The following is a 23,957-nucleotide window of genomic DNA, read 5'->3' as shown; positions in this document are numbered from 1 at the left end:
ACTGTATGCTGGACTGCAGTCACCAGGTCAGTGTGATACTAGTGTATTACTGTATGCTGGACTGCAGTCACCGGGTCAGTGTGATACTAGTGTATTACTGTATGCTGGACTGCAGTCACCTGGTCAGTGTGAGTGATACTAGTGTATTACTGTATGCTGGACTGCAGTCACCTGGTCAGTGTGATACTAGTGTATTACTGTATGCTGGACTGCAGTCACCAGGTCAGTGTGAGTGATACTAGTGTATTACTGTATGCTGGACTGCAGTCACCAGGTCAGTGTGAGTGATACTAGTGTATTACTGTATGCTGGACTGCAGACACCGGGTCAGTGTGATACTAGTGTATTACTGTATGCTGGACTGCAGTCACCAGGTCAGTGTGAGTGATACTAGTGTATTACTGTATGCTGGACTGTAGTCACCGGGTCAGTGTGATACTAGTGTATTACTGTATGCTGGACTGCAGACACCGGGTCAATGTGATACTAGTGTATTACTGTATGCTGGACTGCAGTCACCGGGTCAGTGTGAGTGATACTAGTGTGTTACTGTATGCTGGACTGCAGTCACCGGGTCAGTGTGAGTGATACTAGTGTATTACTGTATGCTGGACTGCAGTCACCAGGTCAGTGTGAGTGATACTAGTGTATTACTGTATGCTGGACTGCAGTCACCGGGTCAGTGTGATACTAGTGTATTACTGTATGCTGGACTGCAGTCACCGGGTCAGTGTGATACTAGTGTATTACTGTATGCTGGACTGCAGTCACCGGGTCAGTGTGAGAGATACTAGTGTATTACTGTATGCTGGACTGCAGTCACCAGGTCAGTGTGAGTGATACTAGTGTATTACTGTATGCTGGACTGCAGTCACCGGGTCAGTGTGATACTAGTGTATTACTGTATGCTGGACTGCAGTCACCGGGTCAGTGTGATACTAGTGTATTACTGTATGCTGGACTGCAGTCACCGGGTCAGTGTGATACTAGTGTATTACTGTATGCTGGACTGCAGTCACCAGGTCAGTGTGATACTAGTGTATTACTGTATGCTGGACTGCAGTCACCGGGTCAGTGTGATACTAGTGTATTACTGTATGCTGGACTGTAGTCACCGGGTCAGTGTGATACTAGTGTATTACTGTATGCTGGACTGCAGTCACCGGGTCAGTGTGAGTTATACTAGTGTATTACTGTATGCTGGACTGCAGTCACTGGGTCAGTGTGATACTAGTGTATTACTGTATGCTGGACTGCAGTCACCAGGTCAGTGTGAGTGATACTAGTGTATTACTGTATGCTGGACTGCAGACACCGGGTCAGTGTGATACTAGTGTATTACTGTATGCTGGACTGTAGTCACCGGGTCAGTGTGATACTAGTGTATTACTGTATGCTGGACTGCAGACACCGGGTCAGTGTGATACTAGTGTATTACTGTATGCTGGACTGCAGACACCGGGTCAGTGTGATACTAGTGTATTACTGTATGCTGGACTGCAGACACCGGGTCAGTGTGAGTGATACTAGTGTATTACTGTATGCTGGACTGCAGTCACCAGGTCAGTGTGAGTGATACTAGTGTATTACTGTATGCTGGACTGCAGTCACCGGGTCAGTGTGAGTGATACTAGTGTATTACTGTATGCTGGACTGCAGTCACCGGGTCAGTGTGAGTGATACTAGTGTATTACTGTATGCTGGACTGCAGTCACCAGGTCAGTGTGAGTGATACTAGTGTATTACTGTATGCTGGACTGCAGTCACCGGGTCAGTGTGATACTAGTGTATTACTGTATGCTGGACTGCAGTCACCGGGTCAGTGTGAGAGATACTAGTGTATTACTGTATGCTGGACTGCAGTCACCGGGTCAGTGTGAGAGATACTAGTGTATTACTGTATGCTGGACTGCAGTCACCGGGTCAGTGTGATACTAGTGTATTACTGTATGCTGGACTGCAGTCACCGGGTCAGTGTGATACTAGTGTATTACTGTATGCTGGACTGCAGTCACCGGGTCAGTGTGATACTAGTGTATTACTGTATGCTGGACTGCAGTCACCAGGTCAGTGTGATACTAGTGTATTACTGTATGCTAGAGATGTGCACTTGAAATTTTTCGGGTTTTGTGTTTTGGTTTTGGGTTCGGTTCCGCGGCCGTGTTTTGGATTCGGACGCGTTTTGGCAAAACCTCACCGAATTTTTTTTGTCGGATTCGGGTGTGTTTTGGATTCGGGTGTTTTTTTTTTAAAACACTAAAAAACAGCTTAAATCATAGAATTTGGGGGTCATTTTGATCCCAAAGTATTATTAACCTCAAAAACCATAATTTACACTCATTTTCAGTCTATTCTGAAAACCTCACACCTCACAATATTATTTTTAGTCCTAAAATTTGCACCTAGGTCGCTGGATGACTAAGCAAAGCGACCCTAGTGGCCGACACAAACACCGGGCCCATCTAGGAGTGGCACTGCAGTGTCACGCAGGATGTCCCTTCCAAAAAACCCTCCCCAAACAGCACATGATGCAAAGAAAAAAAGAGGCGCAATGAGGTAGCTGTGTGAGTAAGATAAGCGACCCTAGTGGCCGACACAAACACCGGGCCCATCTAGGAGTGGCACTGCAGTGTCACGCAGGATGTCCCTTCCAAAAAACCCTCCCCAAACAGCACATGACGCAAAGAAAAAAAGAGGCGCAATGAGGTAGCTGTGTGAGTAAGATAAGCGACCCTAGTGGCCGACACAAACACCGGGCCCATCTAGGAGTGGCACTGCAGTGTCACGCAGGATGGTCCTTCCAAAAAACCCTCCCCAAACAGCACATGACGCAAAGAAAAAAAGAGGCGCAATGAGGTAGCTGTGTGAGTAAGATAAGCGACCCTAGTGGCCGACACAAACACCGGGCCCATCTAGGAGTGGCACTGCAGTGTCACGCAGGATGTCCCTTCCAAAAAACCCTCCCCAAACAGCACATGACGCAAAGAAAAAAAGAGGCGCAATGAGGTAGCTGTGTGAGTAAGATAAGCGACCCTAGTGGCCGACACAAACACCGGGCCCATCTAGGAGTGGCACTGCAGTGTCACGCAGGATGTCCCTTCCAAAAAACCCTCCCCAAACAGCACATGACGCAAAGAAAAAAAGAGGCGCAATGAGGTAGCTGTGTGAGTAAGATAAGCGACCCTAGTGGCCGACACAAACACCGGGCCCATCTAGGAGTGGCACTGCAGTGTCACGCAGGATGGTCCTTCCAAAAAACCCTCCCCAAACAGCACATGACGCAAAGAAAAAAAGAGGCGCAATGAGGTAGCTGTGTGAGTAAGATAAGCGACCCTAGTGGCCGACACAAACACCTGGCCCATCTAGGAGTGGCACTGCAGTGTCACGCAGGATGGCCCTTCCAAAAAACCCTCCCCAAACAGCACATGACGCAAAGAAAAAAAGAGGCGCAATGAGGTAGCTGTGTGAGTAAGATAAGCGACCCTAGTGGCCGACACAAACACCGGGCCCATCTAGGAGTGGCACTGCAGTGTCACGCAGGATGGCCCTTCCAAAAAACCCTCCCCAAACAGCACATGACGCAAAGAAAAAAAGAGGCGCAATGAGGTAGCTGTGTGAGTAAGATAAGCGACCCTAGTGGCCGACACAAACACCGGGCCCATCTAGGAGTGGCACTGCAGTGTCACGCAGGATGGCCCTTCCAAAAAACATTCCACAAACAGCACATGACGCAAAGAAAAATTAAAGAAAAAAGAGGTGCAAGATGGAATTGTCCTTGGGCCCTCCCACCCACCCTTATGTTGTATAAACAGGACATGCACACTTTAACCAACCCATCATTTCAGTGACAGGGTCTGCCACACGACTGTGACTGAAATGACGGGTTGGTTTGGACCCCCACCAAAAAAGAAGCAATTAATCTCTCCTTGCACAAACTGGCTCTACAGAGGCAAGATGTCCACCTCATCATCATCCTCCGATATATCACCGTGTACATCCCCCTCCTCACAGATTATCAATTCGTCCCCACTGGAATCCACCATCTCAGCTCCCTGTGTACTTTGTGGAGGCAATTGCTGCTGGTCAATGTCTCCACGGAGGAATTGATTATAATTCATTTTAATGAACATCATCTTCTCCACATTTTCTGGATGTAACCTCGTACGCCGATTGCTGACAAGGTGAGCGGCGGCACTAAACACTCTTTCGGAGTACACACTTGTGGGAGGGCAACTTAGGTAGAATAAAGCCAGTTTGTGCAAGGGCCTCCAAATTGCCTCTTTTTCCTGCCAGTATAAGTACGGACTGTGTGACGTGCCTACTTGGATGCGGTCACTCATATAATCCTCCACCATTCTTTCAATGTTGAGAGAATCATATGCAGTGACAGTAGACGACATGTCCGTAATGGTTGTCAGGTCCTTCAGTCCGGACCAGATGTCAGCATCAGCAGTCGCTCCAGACTGCCCTGCATCACCGCCAGCGGGTGGGCTCGGAATTCTGAGCCTTTTCCTCGCACCCCCAGTTGCGGGAGAATGTGAAGGAGGAGATGTTGACAGGTCGCGTTCCGCTTGACTTGACAATTTTCTCACCAGCAGGTCTTTCAACCCCAGCAGACTTGTGTCTGCCGGAAAGAGAGATCCAAGGTAGGCTTTAAATCTAGGATCGAGCACGGTGGCCAAAATGTAGTGCTCTGATTTCAACAGATTGACCACCCGTGAATCCTTGTTAAGCGAATTAAGGGCTCCATCTAGAGATGAGCGCCTGAAATTTTTCGGGTTTTGTGTTTTGGTTTTGGGTTCGGTTCCGCGGCCGTGTTTTGGGTTCGAACGCGTTTTGGCAAAACCTCACCGAATTATTTTTGTCGGATTCGGGTGTGTTTTGGATTCGGGTGTTTTTTTCCAAAAACACTAAAAAACAGCTTAAATCATAGAATTTGGGGGTCATTTTGATCCCAAAGTATTATTAACCTCAAAAACCATAATTTACACTCATTTTCAGTCTATTCTGAATACCTCACACCTCACAATATTATTTTTAGTCCTAAAATTTGCACCGAGGTCGCTGTGTGAGTAAGATAAGCGACCCTAGTGGCCGACACAAACACCGGGCCCATCTAGGAGTGGCACTGCAGTGTCACGCAGGATGTCCCTTCCAAAAAACCCTCCTCAAACAGCACATGACGCAAAGAAAAAAAGAGGCGCAATGAGGTAGCTGTGTGAGTAAGATTAGCGACCCTAGTGGCCGACACAAACACCGGGCCCATCTAGGAGTGGCATTTTTGTTCTCCATATTTTAATAGGCACAACTAAAAGGCACCTCAGGTAAACAATGGAGATGGATGGATTGGATACTAGTATACAATTATGGACGGGCTGCCGAGTGCCGACACAGAGGTAGCCACAGCCGTGAACTACCGCACTGTACTGTGTCTGCTGCTAATATATAGACTGGTTGATAAAGAGATAGTATACTCGTAACTAGTATGTATGTATAAAGAAAGAAAAAAAAACCACGGTTAGGTGGTATATACAATTATGGACGGGCTGCCGAGTGCCGACACAGAGGTAGCCACAGCCGTGAACTACCGCACTGTACTGTGTCTGCTGCTAATATATAGACTGGTTGATAAAGAGATAGTATACTCGTAACTAGTATGTATGTATAAAGAAAGAAAAAAAAACCACGGTTAGGTCACTGGTATATACAATTATGGACGGGCTGCCGAGTGCCGACACAGAGGTAGCCACAGCCGTGAACTACCGCACTGTACTGTGTCTGCTGCTAATATATAGACTGGTTGATAAAGAGATAGTATACTCGTAACTAGTATGTATGTATAAAGAAAGAAAAAAAAACCACGGTTAGGTCACTGGTATATACAATTATGGACGGGCTGCCGAGTGCCGACACAGAGGTAGCCACAGCCGTGAACTACCGCACTGTACTGTGTCTGCTGCTAATATATAGACTGGTTGATAAAGAGATAGTATACTCGTAACTAGTATGTATGTATAAAGAAAGAAAAAAAAACCACGGTTAGGTGGTATATACAATTATGGACGGGCTGCCGAGTGCCGACACAGAGGTAGCCACAGCCGTGAACTACCGCACTGTACTGTGTCTGCTGCTAATATATAGACTGGTTGATAAAGAGATAGTATACTCGTAACTAGTATGTATGTATAAAGAAAGAAAAAAAAACCACGGTTAGGTCACTGGTATATACAATTATGGACGGGCTGCCGAGTGCCGACACAGAGGTAGCCACAGCCGTGAACTACCGCACTGTACACTGGTTGATAAAGAGATAGTAGTATACTCGTAACAACTAGTATGACTGACTATGACGGTATAAAGAATGAAAAAAAAAACACGGTTAGGTGGTATATATTATAATACAATTATGGATGGACGGACTGCCTGCCGACTGCCGACACAGAGGTAGCCACAGCCGTGAACTACCGCACTGTACACTGGTTGATAAAGAGATAGTAGTATACTCGTAACAACTAGTATGACTGACTATGACGGTATAAAGAATGAAAAAAAAACCACGGTTAGGTGGTATATATTATAATACAATTATGGATGGACGGACTGCCTGCCGACTGCCGACACAGAGGTAGCCACAGCCGTGAACTACCGCACTGTACACTGGTTGATAAAGAGATAGTAGTATACTCGTAACAACTAGTATGACACTATGACGGTATAAAGAATGAAAAAAAAACCACGGTTAGGTGGTATATATTATAATACAATTATGGATGGACGGACTGCCTGCCGACTGCCGACACAGAGGTAGCCACAGCCGTGAACTACCGCACTGTACACTGGTTGATAAAGAGATAGTAGTATACTCGTAACAACTAGTATGACACTATGACGGTATAAAGAATGAAAAAAAAACCACGGTTAGGTGGTATATATTATAATAATACAATTATGGATGGACGGACTGCCTGCCGACTGCCGACACAGAGGTAGCCACAGCCGTGAACTACCGCACTGTACACTGGTTGATAAAGAGATAGTAGTATACTCGTAACAACTAGTATGACTATGACGACGGTATAAAGAAAGAAAAAAAAATACCACGGTTAGGTGGTATATAATTATACAATTATGGATGGACGGACTGCCTGCCGAGTGCCGACTGCCGACACAGAGGTAGCCACAGCCGTGAACTACCGCACTGTACTGTGTCTGCTGCTAATATAGACTGGTTGATAAAGAGATAGTATACAACAATATACTACTATACTGGTGGTCAGGCACTGGTCACCACTAGTCACACTGGCAGTGGCACTCCTGCAGCAAAAGTGTGCACTGTTTAATTTTAAATTAATATAATATTATGTACTCCTGGCTCCTGCTATAACAACCTGCAGTGCTCCCCAGTCTCCCCCACAATTATTTTAAGCTTTTATACATTGATGTGCAGCACACTGGGCTGAGCTGAGTGCACACAGACTGAGTCACACTGTGTGACTGCTGTGTATCGTTTTTTTCAGGCAGAGAACGGATATATTAAATAAAAGTTAACTTAACAACAACTGCACTGGTCACTGTGGTAAACTCTGTCTGCACAATCTCTCTCTCTCTCTCTCTCTTCTAATCTATTCTAATGGAGAGGACGCCAGCCACGTCCTCTCCCTATCAATCTCAATGCACGTGTGAAAATGGCGGCGACGGTCGGCTCCTTATATAGAATCCGAGTCTCGCGAGAATCCGACAGCGTCATGATGACGTTCGGGCGCGCTCGGGTTAACCGAGCAAGGCGGGAAGATCCGAGTCGCTCGGACCCGTGAAAAAAAAAGTGAAGTTCGTGCGGGTTCGGATTCAAAGAAACCGAACCCGCTCATCTCTAGCTCCATCCACAAGTCCCACATGCCTAGCGGAATCGCTCCGTGTTAGCTCCTCCTTCAATGTCTCCAGCTTCTTCTGCAAAAGCCTGATGAGGGGAATGACCTGACTCAGGCTGGCAGTGTCTGAACTGACTTCACGTGTGGCATCAGAACCTTGCACAACGTTGAAATCATTCTCCACTGCGCTTGAGACAGGTGCATTCCACCTCCTATATCGTGCTCAATTGTATAGGCTTGAATGGCCTTTTGCTGCTCCTCCAACCTCTGAAGCATATAGAGGGTTGAATTCCACCTCGTTACCACTTCTTGCTTCAGATGATGGCAGGGCAGGTTTAGTAGTTTTTGGTGGTGCTCCAGTCTTCTGTACGTGGTGCCTGTACGCCGAAAGTGTCCCGCAATTCTTCTGGCCACCGACAGCATCTCTTGCACGCCCCTGTCGTTTTTTAAATAATTCTGCACCACCAAATTCAAGGTATGTGCAAAACATGGGACGTGCTGGAATTTGCCCATATTTAATGCACACACAATATTGCTGGCGTTGTCCGATGCCACAAATCCACAGGAGAGTCCAATTGGGGTAAGCCATTCCGCGATGATCTTCCTCAGTTGCCGTAAGAGGTTTTCAGCTGTGTGCGTATTCTGGAAACCGGTGATACAAAGCGTAGCCTGCCTAGGAAAGAGTTGGCGTTTGCGAGATGCTGCTACTGGTGCCGCCGCTGCTGTTCTTGCGGTGGGAGTCCATACATCTACCCAGTGGGCTGTCACAGTCATATAGTCCTGACCCTGCCCTGCTCCACTTGTCCACATGTCCGTGGTTAAGTGGACATTGGGTACAGCTGCATTTTTTAGGACACTGGTGACTCTTTTTCTGAGGTCTGTGTACATTTTCGGTATCGCCTGCCTAGAGAAATGGAACCTAGATGGTATTTGGTACCGGGGACACAGTACCTCCAACAAGTCTCTAGTTGGCTCTGCAGTAATGATGGATACCGGAACCACGTTTCTCACCACCAAGGATGCCAAGGCCTCAGTTATCCGCTTTGCAGTAGGATGACTGCTGTGATATTTCATCTTCCTCGCAAAGGACTGTTGGACAGTCAATTGCTTGGTGGAAGTAGTAAAAGTGGTCTTACGACTTCCCCTCTGGGATGACCATCGACTCCCAGCAGCAACAACAGCAGCGCCAGCAGCAGTAGGCGTTACACGCAAGGATGCATCGGAGGAATCCCAGGCAGGAGAGGAATCGTCAGAATTGCCAGTGACATGGCCTGCAGGACTATTGGCATTCCTGGGGAAGGAGGAAATTGACACTGAGGGAGTTGGTGGGGTGGTTTGCGTGAGCTTGGTTACAAGAGGAAGGTATTTACTGGTCAGTGGACTGCTTCCGCTGTCACGCAAAGTTTTTGAACTTGTCACTGACTTATTATGAATGCGCTGCAGGTGACGTATAAGGGAGGATGTTCCGAGGTGGTTAACGTCCTTACCCCTACTTATTACAGCTTGGCAAAGGCAACACACGGCTTGACACCTGTTGTCCGCATTTCTGTTGAAATACTTCCACACCGAAGAGCTGATTTTTTTGGTATTTTCACCAGGCATGTCAGTGGCCATATTCCTCCCACGGACAACAGGTGTCTCCCCGGGTGCCTGACTTAAACAAACCACCTCACCATCAGAATCCTCCTGGTCAATTTCCTCCCCAGCGCCAGCAACAACCATATCCTCCTCATCCTGGTGTACTTCAACACTGACATCTTCAATCTGACTATCAGGAACTGGACTGCGGGTGCTCCTTCCAGCACTTGCAGGGGGCGTGCAAATGGTGGAAGGCGCATGCTCTTCACGTCCAGTGTTGGGAAGGTCAGGCATCGCAACCGACACAATTGGAGTCGGACTCTCCTTGTGGATTTGGGATTTCGAAGAACGCACAGTTCTTTGCGGTGCTACTGCTTTTGCCAGCTTGAGTCTTTTCATTTTTCTAGCGAGAGGCTGAGTGCTTCCATCCTCATGTGAAGCTGAACCACTAGCCATGAACATAGGCCAGGGCCTCAGCCGTTCCTTGCCACTCCGTGTGGTAAATGGCATATTGGCAAGTTTACGCTTCTCCTCCGACAATTTTATTTTAGGTTTTGGAGTCCTTTTTTTACTGATATTTGGTGTTTTGGATTTGACATGCTCTGTACTATGACATTGGGCATCGGCCTTGGCAGACGACGTTGCTGGCATTTCATCGTCTCAGCCATGACTAGTGGCAGCAGCTTCAGCACGAGGTGGAAGTGGATCTTGATCTTTCCCTAATTTTGGAACCTCAACATTTTTGTTCTCCATATTTTAATAGGCACAACTAAAAGGCACCTCAGGTAAACAATGGAGATGGATGGATACTAGTATACTTATGGATGGACTGCCGAGTGCCGACACAGAGGTAGCTACAGCCGTGGACTACCGTACTGTGTCTGCTGCTAATATAGACTGGATGATAATGATATGAAATCAATATATATATGTATGTATATATAATATCATTAGTACTGCAGCCGGACAGGTAGATAATATATTTATTAGGTAATGATGACTGATGACGGACCTGCTGGACACTGTCAGCTCAGCAGCACCGCAGACTGCTACAGTAAGCTACTATACTATAGTAGTATGTACAAAGAAGAAAGAAAAGAAAAAAACCACGGGTAGGTGGTATACAATTATGGATGGACTGCCGAGTGCCGACACAGAGGTAGCTACAGCCGTGGACTACCGTACTGTGTCTGCTGCTAATATAGACTGGATGATAATGATATGAAATCAATATATATATGTATGTATATATAATATCACTAGTACTGCAGCCGGACAGGTAGATAATATATTTATTAGGTAATGATGACTGATGACGGACCTGCTGGACACTGTCAGCTCAGCAGCACCGCAGACTGCTACAGTAAGCTACTATACTATAGTAGTATGTACAAAGAAGAAAGAAAAAAAAAAACACGGGTAGGTGGTATACAATTATGGATGGACTGCCGAGTGCCGACACAGAGGTAGCTACAGCCGTGGACTACCGTACTGTGTCTGCTGCTAATATAGACTGGATGATAATGATATGAAATCAATATATATATGTATGTATATATAATATCACTAGTACTGCAGCCGGACAGGTAGATAATATATTTATTAGGTAATGATGACTGATGACGGACCTGCTGGACACTGTCAGCTCAGCAGCACCGCAGACTGCTACAGTAAGCTACTATACTATAGTAGTATGTACAAAGAAGAAAAAAAAAAAAAAAACACGGGTAGGTGGTATACAATTATGGATGGACTGCCGAGTGCCGACACAGAGGTAGCTACAGCCGTGGACTACCGTACTGTGTCTGCTGCTAATATAGACTGGATGATAATGATATGAAATCAATATATATATATGTATGTATATATAATATCACTAGTACTGCAGCCGGACAGGTAGATAATATATTTATTAGGTAATGATGACTGATGACGGACCTGCTGGACACTGTCAGCTCAGCAGCACCGCAGACTGCTACAGTAAGCTACTATACTCTATAGTAGTATGTACAAAGAAGAAAGAAAAAAAAACCACGGGTAGGTGGTATACAATTATGGATGGACTGCCGAGTGCCGACACAGAGGTAGCTACAGCCGTGGACTAACGTACTGTGTCTGCTGCTAATATAGACTGGATGATTGATAATGAGATGAAATCAATATATATATGTATGTATATATAATATCAATAGTACTGCAGCCGGACAGGTAGATAATATATTTATTAGGTAATGATGACTGATGACGGACCTGCTGGACACTGTCAGCTCAGCAGCACCGCAGACTGCTACAGTAAGCTACTATACTATAGTAGTATGTACAAAGAAGAAAGAAAAAAAAAAACACGGGTAGGTGGTATACAATTATGGATGGACTGCCGAGTGCCGACACAGAGGTAGCTACAGCCGTGGACTAACGTACTGTGTCTGCTGCTAATATAGACTGGATGATTGATAATGAGATGAAATCAATATATATATGTATGTATATATAATATCACTAGTACTGCAGCCGGACAGGTAGATAATATATTTATTAGGTAATGATGACTGATGACGGACCTGCTGGACACTGTCAGCTCAGCAGCACCGCAGACTGCTACAGTAAGCTACTATACTATAGTAGTATGTACAAAGAAGAAAGAAAAAAAAAAAAACACGGGTAGGTGGTATACAATTATGGATGGACTGCCGAGTGCCGACACAGAGGTAGCTACAGCCGTGGACTAACGTACTGTGTCTGCTGCTAATATAGAGTCTAGACTGGATGATAAATTATTGATAATGAGATGAAATCAATATAATATCACTAGTACTGCAGCCGGACAGGTACTATATATATTTATTATGTAATGACTGATGACGGACCTGCTGGACACTGTCAGGTCAGCAGCACCGCAGACTGCTACAGTAAGCTACTATAGTAGTATGTATAAAGAAGAATGAAAAAAAAAAAACCACGGGTAGGTGGTATACAATATTATATATATATATATATATATATATATATATATATATATTAAACTGGTGGTGATTGATTATTAAACTGGTGGTCAGGTCACTCACGTTGCAACTTGCAACTAGTACTCCGAGGCCTAAGCAGACAATCACAAAATATATTATTATACTGGTGGTCAGCGTGGTCACAACAATGGCAGTGTGGCACTGACTCTGGCAGCAAAAGTGTGCACTGTACGTTATATGTACTCCTGAGTCCTGCTCTCAGACTCTAACTGCTCCCCACTGTCAGTGTCTCCCCCACAAGTCAGATAATACAATACACTTACAGTCACACTATCTAATCTATATCACTTCAGCAAGTAGTATAGTAGTATAGTAGTACTCCTCCTAATAATGCTCCCCAAAATTACTACTACTGTGTCTCTCTCGTCTCTACTGTGTCTCTCTCTTCTCTAAACGGAGAGGACGCCAGCCACGTCCTCTCCCTATGACTCTCAATGCACGTGTGAAAATGGCGGCGACGCGCGGCTCCTTATATAGAATCCGAGTCTCGCGATAGAATCCGAGCCTCGCGAGAATCCGACAGCGGGATGATGACGTCCGGGCGCGCTCGGGTTAACCGAGCAAGGCGGGAAGATCCGAGTCGCTCGGACCCGTGAAAAAAAACATGAAGTTCGGGCGGGTTCGGATTCAGAGGAACCGAACCCGCTCATCTCTACTGTATGCTGGACTGCAGTCACCGGATCAGTGTGATACTAGTGTATTACTGTATGCTGGACTGCAGTCACCAGGTCAGTGTGAGTGATACTAGTGTATTACTGTATGCTGGACTGCAGTCACCGGGTCAGTGTGAGTGATACTAGTGTATTACTGTATGCTGGACTGCAGTCACCGGGTCAGTGTGAGTGATACTAGTGTATTACTGTATGCTGGACTGCAGTCACCAGGTCAGTGAGATACTAGTGTATTACTGTATGCTGGACTGCAGTCACCGGGTCAGTGTGATACTAGTGTATTACTGTATGCTGGACTGCAGTCACCAGTGATAAAGCTGAATTCCTTTATCGTATAAACCACCCTTTATGAGGTCTAAGAACACTGTACGCTGTTTACTTAAGAAGTACCGTAAGGGTACGCAAGTTGCGTAACGATCGCTCAGCCGTAGGCGAGACGCTCAAGCGTCACGTTCGCTCACGGCCCAGAGATCACAGACAAGCACGCTATTGGCTATGACTAACGTAATGATTCGCTATGGCGTAGCGGACGCTCGAGACCACGAGGAGATCACCAGCGGCGCAGACGCTCACAACGCTATACCTTGATATCTATACCTTTAACAATGAGATACACAGTATACCTTTATGTAGAGACAGTGTGTAAGTGCAACCTGGTGTAACCTGATTAACTACAAAGCTGCTTGAGCGTCACCGACGCTCTGTGAACACTTAACACTATGAGAAAATACACAGATACTTGTTTAGGGTCCAAAGCCTATTAAATGTATTATAACTAATATTCTTGCAAAAAGGAATCACAGTACAAATGATACACTACAGTATAACATAAACCAACTAACCAGATAACTATGCAGGAAATATAATACAATACAATACAATCTTATCAAGGGAAATCACGAGAGAAAGAGAAGAGATAGAGAGAGAGAGATAGAGATGAGAGAAATGGCTCACAGTAAGACAATATGATCACGGAGAAAAACTTACGCACAAGGGGAAACGATCGCATGCGCCTGGACATCCAGCACCTGATTTTCAGCAATGAGAACCGTTGAAGAGTGAGAGCTGGATGTGGTCGGCCTGCCTATTTATGCCCCACACACAATGCAATCTAATGGTCCCTACAATCTGATCGTCCATTGGACACAGGAATTCGGCTTCGCATTATAACAAAAGGTCATAGGGTGATTCATACAGGTGGGCTGTGACGATTTCCAACAGCTCAGGTGGGTGGGAAACTGGGTTTCCCGCCGCATACCTGAGTAAGAGTAAATAATAGTAATGGACATAAACTTCTTATGTCCATAACTATTCGCACGAGCGATTAATACGCTCCAAACCAACACCGGAATATTGCTATTTAAATACTCTTCCGATGGGTACCAAACACTACTGTATGACTCCTGTTAGACCCTTCCTACAATACAAAGAGGGATTCCTCCGTTCAGGGACATTCTATATTAACCAAACTTTCAGAATCTATCAAGGGACCATGATCTATAAACTACGTTAATTGTGGAAATATGTAACGATTGGGTCGCACGCTACGACTACATACTTTTTACCGTAAATACGCATACCGATGCGAGCGGGTGCACGCATCAGCGGGTATGCGCCATCACGGGAAAGCGCACGCATGCGCAGCGCGGACCTGTGTGAGGTGCAAATATGGCAGTGTGCATAGAGATATTTTTCTGACTTTGACAGTCCACCCTTTGGCAGTCAATAATAACTGCCACCTTCTAAAACATTTCAAAAAGAGAAAAATATAAGTCAGGGGTTAATTCATTTCCATGGTTGGGTAGGGGAGGAGAGAGGAGTAGGTGTGAAGAGGGTATGACCTAGTGAGATAGCAGAAGCATGTGTGTATGAGTCCATGTTTGGGGGGTCATGTATCATCGTGCCGTACGTGTTGTAAATCAAGCTTCGAGGTATTGCGAAGTATACATTTGAATTCCTTCTTATCCCGTGGTACAGGTCTGTGGATGGGCTGTCAAACTTTACCGAGCTCTTTTCGGCTTTTGAACAAAATGGGGAGCACATTTTAGTTGATGATACATGAATGGGGGAATATGTGATTGCTGATATCTGTGCCTGTATTCCCTATACTATGTGTGTCATTACCTGAGGGTTGTAGAAATGAAGAAAAGACATAATTACGGTAAATGCGGTGGTATTCTATGTCAGGTTAATGTACATCTGTCGGTTGAAGTTTTGTTCGGTATCAGTTGAAAGTCGTCTTCTTTGCGCTGTTTTGCTCATTAAGCGTGAGCAAAAAGCTTTGTCAATGCCATTAGATTTACAAAAAATGTTGGGCTAGCGTAATTTTAAGAATTCTAGGGAAACTGGGGATCCATGGCAAAGTTCATCAAGTGTCCATATCTCAAGTGGTCAAAACTTCTTCTTTGGTCTATCCGTTGTCTGTATAGCGTCTCATCAACTTCCTCGTCCAAGGGGGTCTTGTTATCTTGGAGAAAAACCAGAAAAACAGGTGAAAGAAACGGACCGTAGAAATCGCATTTTCATCACATCATTGTTTCTATCGTTGGGTCGTAAATCAAATCCAGGTTAATTACAGTTTCCTCACTCCTCAAACTCATCACTCTTGTACTTTGTTTGCACCTCATTAAAGCCTGCCCGCATCTAAATATCAATCCAATAGATATAACAACACCTAAAATACATAGGAGAAACTTTCCAACATCCATTATGACTCCTTGAGCCCAGTCTCCCAAACCTGAGAACCAATTTCGCGGGTTCAACCATGACACCCAACCAGTCAGCTCATTACCTACAGCAGCAAGAGTGAGATTGTGTTTTCGGCGAAATTCCCACTTTAATTGGAGAATATCATCCATCTTTTGGTCTATGACCTCTACCGGATCCTCGGTGCTATTCGTGATATACGTGCAACACTTCACGCCGTACTGTGTTGCCAATGTAACACAATATCCGCCTGTCACTGCTGTGAGGTAATTAAGAACCATTCTATGCTGTACCAGTTCTGTTTTATAAGCTTGGAGTTCTCTTCCAGTGTATCTAAACGTGTCATCATACATTTCAGTGATATTATCTAACAAATTTGCAAGCGCAGAGATGTATCTATAATTCATCACTCCTCGAGCGGTGCGAGTGAAATCTAACGCCACCAGAACCTGAATCCCGGTGGATTCATGGATCAGATCAGAGGCCGGATGCTCTAACCTTTCTGACAGTTGTCTTTTAACTCGGTGCTCGTAATGAGTGTGAGTATAAGGAGCTTGGGCATCACGGTGTATGTCTTTCATTTTGTCATGTGTTACAGTCATCACTTCAGGCAATACTTTTCCAATATAACACAATCCTTCAGAGTTTGGGGCAAGCCACTTGTACGCCTTTCTCCCGCATATGAAATATGCATCATCGGGGAGAACATATGGGACGGAGAAGGACATTACCATATTACACACCTTCCAGGTGAAATCTCCTAATCCTAATTCTTCCATCTGCTTAATACACGTATCAGGCTGTACGATATGTGCACAGTATCCTGGTGATACTTCTCCAACTCTAGTAATCCTATTTCCTAAGGTATATCTATACCGGAAAGATTTTCCTCTACTGGCTATGTGGCGTACAAGCTCTGTATCTGTAGGCATTCTATCTGCTCTATGCGAAAAGGTCATGGTGTGGTTACTCCATGACACTTCCCAATTTCCCGGCTTTCTGGGATTGGAGATGTTGAAACATAATAGGGACCTATCCACATGGTATTGGTGGAGCTTCAAACTAGGAGGGCTGGAGATATTAAACCTCCTGTCCACCGGTCTCCCACCATTTAACTCAAGTACCTCCTCTATCGTTAAAGGAAATGGTACTAGCCCTGATTTGCTATGACCCTGAGGTACTTGAGAGCATACCCAACAATCTGTTTTGTTTAACACATTACCCACTAAGGAGTGATAGTCACTTAATGGATGCCGATCCATATGGATATTAAAACTGGACTGGCATTTCTTTATGCACCCATCTTCAATGACATTGTTACAGAGCCTACAGATACAGTTCTCTTCAGCTAATAATCCGTCACAATTCCTTCTATGGTCAATGCTATCGGATCGTTTTCTGATACTCGCCTTTGCTTGTTGGTTAGGTTGATCTTGGAAAACTACGCCTCCATCTTTATCATCAGAACTCATTCCAGAACCTCTCTCGACCTCCATGGTACTCTCGCCGGAACAGACTGCTCTGGTCAACATCATGGTTGACAGGAAAATCCGGATCACAGTCTCTTGGGGCAAGTCCATCTTTGAGGAGGAAATGGAGAAGAAAGAGAAGGGGGAAAAAGAAATTTCAAGGGAGAGGGGATGGGAAGTGGAGAAAAACAATAAAAGGGATTGGGGAGTCGACAACTGCTTTCGGTCTTCAAGGCTCAGGTGCCGCCTCAGTCCTCCTGGAACAGACACTCCAGTGATACAACCTCTACCGTCTGTTCCTTATCACGGGACTTCTCTGGATCAGCAACCTTCTTGCAGTGGGATGAATGGACCCAAGTCTCTCTCTCAGCAACCTTCAATGCTGTGGTGCTAGTCAATAAGACCTGGTATGGTCCTTCCCATCTATCAATAAGACAACCTGAGCGTAGAAAATTTCGTATCATTACATAATCCCCAGGTTCAATGTCATGACAATTACTATCAGGTAGATCAGGAATCACTAACTTCAGATTATCATTTTGATTCCTCAACTGTTTACTCATGTTAATCAAGTACTTTACAGTTACTTCATTGTTACATTTCAAATCATCCTGAGGGTTAATCATGACATGCGGTTGTCGACCAAACAATATTTCAAAGGGGGACAGATTAAGAGGGGACCTGGGAGTGGTTCTGATGCTATACAAAACAATGGGTAAAGCTTCTGGCCACGTCAATCCTGTCTCTGCCATTACTTTACTCAATTTATTTTTAATAGTGCTGTTCACTCTTTCGACCTTCGCACTCGCCTGTGGACGGTACGGAGTGTGCAGCTTGCTATCAATTCCCATCAACTTACACATTCCTTGAAAGACATCACCTGTAAAATGGGTACCCCTATCACTTTCGATTATTCTAGGGATACCATATCTACATACAAATTCCTGCACAATTTTCTTAGCTGTAAACATAGCGGTATTTGTAGCCGCTGGAAATGCTTCGACCCAATTCGAGAAAACATCTATACAAACAAGTACATATTTCAAATTTCGACAAGGGGGTAATTGAATGAAGTCAATTTGTATTACCTGAAAAGGGCCGCCGGCAGGTGGGATATGGGATGGTTCTGTAGGTATTGCCTTTCCAATATTCTTTCTCAGACAGGTAAGGCATGACATTGCTCTTTTACTCGCATGAGAGGAGAATCCTGGGGCGCACCAGTATGCTCTTACCAATTTGCACATCCCCTCCTTGCCTAGATGAGTCAGCCCGTGAGCTGCTTCAGCCAGACATGGAAGATATGTCCTGGGGGCCACTGGTTTACCATGTCCATCCGTCCAGAGCCCTGAGGACTCCTGGCCATATCCCTTTGCCTTCCAGACTGCTCTTTCCTGTGCGGAACACAAATTCTGCATTTCACACAACTTCTGTGTGTTGATGGTATTGAATACCATCAGTTGTGTGGTGTCTGTCGGTATGGGGGTAGCAGCTGCTAACTTAGCAGCTTCGTCTGCTCGGCTGTTACCAAGTGATACTGGGTCTTGACTATATGTATGTGCTTTACATTTGATAACAGCCACTCTGTCGGGTTCCTGTATCGCTGTTAGAAGCCTTTTTATGTGAGCTGCATGCGCTATCGGTGTACCAGCTGCCGTCATGAAATTTCTGAGGCGCCATAGGGCTCCGAAATCATGAACTACCCCGAATGCGTATCTAGAATCGGTGTAGATATTGGCTGACTTACCCTTAGCCAATTCACATGCTCTGGTTAGGGCGACCAGTTCAGCAACCTGGGCTGAGTGAGGTGGGCCTAGTGGTTCCGCTTCTATGGTGTCTTGGTCATCTACGACTGCGTATCCAGTACACAAGTCTCCCGAGTCTGACTGTCTGTGACAACTACCGTCCGTGTAGAACGTGAGTTCTGCATCTTCCAGTGGATTGTCACTGATGTCAGGCCTTGCGGTAAAATTTTGGGTCAAATATTCCATACAATCATGTGTATCTTCCTTTGTATTAAATCCTCCTTCCCCATCACTCTCACCTTCCACCCTTTGTGCCTGACCAGGCACACCTGGGAGATATGTTGCAGGATTTAATGCACTGCATCTCCTTATGGTGATGTTTACTGGGGCCATTAGTGCCAATTCCCATCTTGTAAACCTTGCTGATGAGACGTGTCTGGTTTGGGCAGAATTCAATAAGGCTGATACTGCATGTGGCGTATGGATTGTGAGGTTGTGGCCTAGCACAACATCTTCGCTTTTTGTCACTAGCAATGCTATCGCCGCAACGCTTCGCAAGCATGTGGGGAGGGATCGCGCTACCGTATCTAGCTGAGCGCTGTAGTATGCAACTGGCCTGCTGGCATCACCGTGTTTTTGGGTTAGTACACCTGCTGCGCAACCAGCACTTTCTGTTCCGTATAGTTCAAAGGGTTTCCCATAGTCTGGCATACCTAGCGCTGGCGCCTGCGTTAGGCACTGTTTGAGTCTCTCAAATGCTGTTTCGGATTCGTCTGTATGCAAAATCCTATCAGGTTTGTTTGAGGAGACCATTTCCTGCAAAGGTAGTGCCAATATGGAAAACCCTGGGATCCAATTACGGCAATACCCACACATTCCTAAAAATGTTCTGATCTGTTGCTGGGTTTGTGGCAGAGTCATGTCTCTAATTGCTTGGATTCTATCAGCGGTCAGGTGTCTCAGTCCTTGTGTTAGACAGTGTCCCAAATATTTTACCTTAGTTTGGCATAATTGCAACTTGTCTTTGGAAACCTTGTGTCCTGTGTCTGAAAGATGAAACAGGAGCTATTTCGTATCCTTCAGGGATGCTTCCAATGAATCAGAACACAGTAGTAGATCATCCACGTACTGTATTAATACAGATCCACTCACTGGTTGGAAAGACTGTAAACAATCGTGCAAAGCCTGAGAAAATATACTTGGACTATCTATGAAACCTTGGGGTAACCGAGTCCACGTGTATTGGACTCCTCTGTATGTGAATGCAAACAAATATTGGCTGTCAGGATGCAGAGGTACCGAAAAGAATGCGGAGCAGAGGTCAATAACAGTGAAAAATTTGGCAGTGGGAGGAATTTGCATTAGGATGACAGCTGGATTTGGCACTACGGGGAACTGACTCTCAACTATTTTGTTAATCCCCCTTAGATCCTGCACTAGCCTGTAACCCCTCCCCCCACTCTTTTTAACAGGGAAGATGGGACTATTGGCTGTGCTGGACGTTCTTACCAGAATGCCCTGTTGTAGCAAGCGCTCTATTACTGGGAAAACTCCTAACTCCACCTCTGGCTTCAGAGGATACTGTGGGATTTTTGGAGCTATCCTACCATCTTTTACTTGTACAACTACTGGAGCTACGTTTGCCATTAATCCAGTGTCCTGTCCGTCTTTTGTCCAAAGTGACTCTGGTATCTGGGAAGTCATCTCTTCTACTTGGGACGGATTCCTATTTGTCATAATGGAATGTGACATTAATTTTGATGGGGAGTCTAACATGTCTCGCACTTCCTGAGCGTGATTCTCAGGTATGTCCAAGAATACACCTTCAGGAGTACAATAAATGACGCACCCCATTTTACATAGTAAGTCTCTTCCCAGGAGATTGGTCGGTGCCGATGCAGCCAGTAAAAAGGAATGCTTGGTATGCAAAGGTCCTATTGTAATCTCGGCTGGTTTGCTAACAGGGTAGTGCTGGACTACTCCTGTTACTCCCATGGCTGGAATTGTCTTACCAGTGGTTCTCATGCCCACTGTCGAATTTATCACTGACTTGGCCGCCCCTGTGTCTACAAGAAAGTTTAAAGTTTTACCAGCTACATTGATTGCGATCTCGGGTTCACTTCCAAGGCTTGCAATCAATTTTACTGGCTGCAGATTACAGGTATGGCCACACCCCTATTGGGTATGGTGACCTCCCTGAATCCCGCTGGCAGCAACTACTTGTGAGGGAGATAGCTGGGAACTACCAGAGGCATGCCAATCTCTGTTTGGGGGATATCTTTTTGTTTCCCCTGTATGTGGCTCATAACTCCGTCTCTGTGGATCCTGATCCCAATGTCTTGTGTTGTGTCGTTGTCTAGGGTGTTGGTATGAGTTTGGTACATTTCTTACTCTACAGTCTCGTGCATAGTGTCCCTGTCTGTTACAGGAATAACAAGTTATTACAGTTGACTTACTTACAGGATTCAATGGTACATACGCAGGCTGCCTTGTGGTCAGCGCCTGTATACTTACTGACATTAACTTATCACTTTGCGATTCTCTGTGCCTGGTGATGTTTCTGTCGTGATCAATAGCAGCCTCTCTCAAGCCGGACACTGACAGACCTCGCCAACATGGTTGCGTGGTCTGTACCCTAGTCTTTAATGTTTCCTTTAAACCATCCATCAGTACAGATACTGCTACTTCTCGATGGTTTGGGTTGGTCTTAATGTCTTCTATACCAGTGTATTTTGCCATTTCTAATAGTGCCCGGTGAAAATATTCTGCTGCCGTTTCGGACTCCTTTTGCTTAATGGAAAATATTTTATTCCATTTAACAACGGCTGGGAAATACTCTTTTAGCTGTAAATTTATCCTTTTTACATTATCTTTGTCGTACACATCTGAAAGCGGTACATCTTTATCTAGTCCACAATCAGCTAAAAATTGAACTGAGTCGACATTTGAAGGTAAGCAAGCTCTTAGCAGTATCTGCCAATCCTTATTATTGGGCTCTAAAGTGTTTCCTAGATCCCTGATGTATTTTTGGCTTGCAACTAAATCTTTTCTGGGGTCTGGGAATTCAGACACTATAGTCCTCAATTCCATTCTAGTAAACGGGCAATACATGGCAATGTTCCTAACGGGTGTGGCTCCTGATGCATCTGTTTTCCCATTCGGAACTACTATCACCTTAACTGGATTTATTCTAACAGCTTCACTGTGTGTAGATTCTACAGCTTGTTGTGGTACAATTGTCTCAGCATAATGCATGGTGCCGTACTTACCCGTTGACACGACCTCACCTATCCCTCCGCTAGGGGCCTTCACTAATCTCGTGGGTGGAGCAGTTCCTACTGTGGTTTCTGATATGGTGGCCGCTAGAGAGAGCGCTGAAATTGTTGCCGAATCGTCTTCTTGATCACACTCCTGAGGAAAGTTCAAAACAGGGTACAACTTGCACGGGTTAATAATTGCATGGGTTACTTGGTTAACATCATTAACATTTATATGGTTGCTAAGAGTTTGTGTTTTACACCCCAGTGCGTTTTTCTCCGCAATCAACTTCTCTCCTGTAATGTATGGTGGCGGTGGGGCTGTGGCTATCAGTTTCCTGACTGCCCCAGATCCCGCCGCCAGAGCCAAACCTCTCTGTATCTCACCTTCCTGTTGCCACAACTGTAAATAATCATGATGCTGAATTCGTCTCTTTGTTGATTTTATGAGACATATCCTCCTCCTTATATTTTGTAACACTTCTGGGCTGAAGCTACCTATTCTTGGGAATTTCTCCCTGTCTTGTACAGTCATTCTTTCCCATTCATCACATAAAACCTCTGTGTGACTTCCATATTTCTCACACATGATGTACCTTGCCGACCCGACTGGTCGGTTCTCTGAATCAACCCGAACCGAGGTTGATCGCCCCCTACCTGAACAACTGGCCCCCATAATCTGCAGGCGTTGCTTACTACTCCTTTGATCTTTATATCAAGGTCTTCAGCGAACCCTTACAGCAAACCAAATTATTCAAAATAGGCCGGCGGTGGCGGTTTACCGAGTACCCCACTCACTCGCTCACGTCGACCAATACGACCTGGTCACACCGATATGGTGCTGGCGTACTCGACCTAGAGCACCTACCAAAAACCTTCTGTTTACTGGAACATGTGAGGGTTACCCGCAGGACACTTACTCTTTCCAGTAAAGGTGGGGTTGTTAGATAGTTCCTGAGTGACCAGCGAACTTCCCTTCCAAAAATAAAAAATTACACAAATCACGTCAGAATGTACAACTAGCGTTTATGACCTTTGTACGCAAAATGATACTAGTCAGGTTTACTAATGCACACAATGACGTGCGGTACAATCGTTCAGTACATAAGCACTACTTGTTATGTACTGAGAGATCAATGGAATCGAAAATTTCGGCTGCGAATTCCTTCAACCAGAGCTTATATGGCCTATATGGGTTCTGCACCAACCCCCGGGGTTGTGCCTCTTACCTTTATAGCGGACTTCTTTGTCTCCTTATGACCTCCTGGTCTGTGTGGTCCGCTATACTCTAATGCTCAAATATTTTATTTAACCAGGGATGCCTCCCTAGCCACCGTATATGTCACTTACACGTATGTTCCTGACGAGTACCCGACTTTCCTTGTGGTTCCACCTTAAAGTTATATAAACTTGTAATAATAAAAACACACTCACTCACCACATGTACACTTTTGCTTCTATTTCTATTTCTGCGCAGAAATTTTTCTTTAGCCCAGCTGTGTTACCAATTAGGAGCAGGATCTGTTAATTAAATTTCGGACACCAAAAATAGACTTGCGTTATTTACCGCGTCGCGTTATCTACCGCTGTGCGTTACTTATCGCCTTTGCGTTACTTCAACTTATCGTGACTTGAGCTACGTG

This window comes from Pseudophryne corroboree (genome assembly GCF_028390025.1).
Source record: "Pseudophryne corroboree isolate aPseCor3 chromosome 3 unlocalized genomic scaffold, aPseCor3.hap2 SUPER_3_unloc_59, whole genome shotgun sequence".
In the NCBI taxonomy this organism is placed as follows: Eukaryota; Metazoa; Chordata; class Amphibia; order Anura; family Myobatrachidae; genus Pseudophryne; species Pseudophryne corroboree.
The sequence above is the reverse complement of the archived record's forward strand: the minus strand, read 5'-3'. Positions refer to the sequence as shown.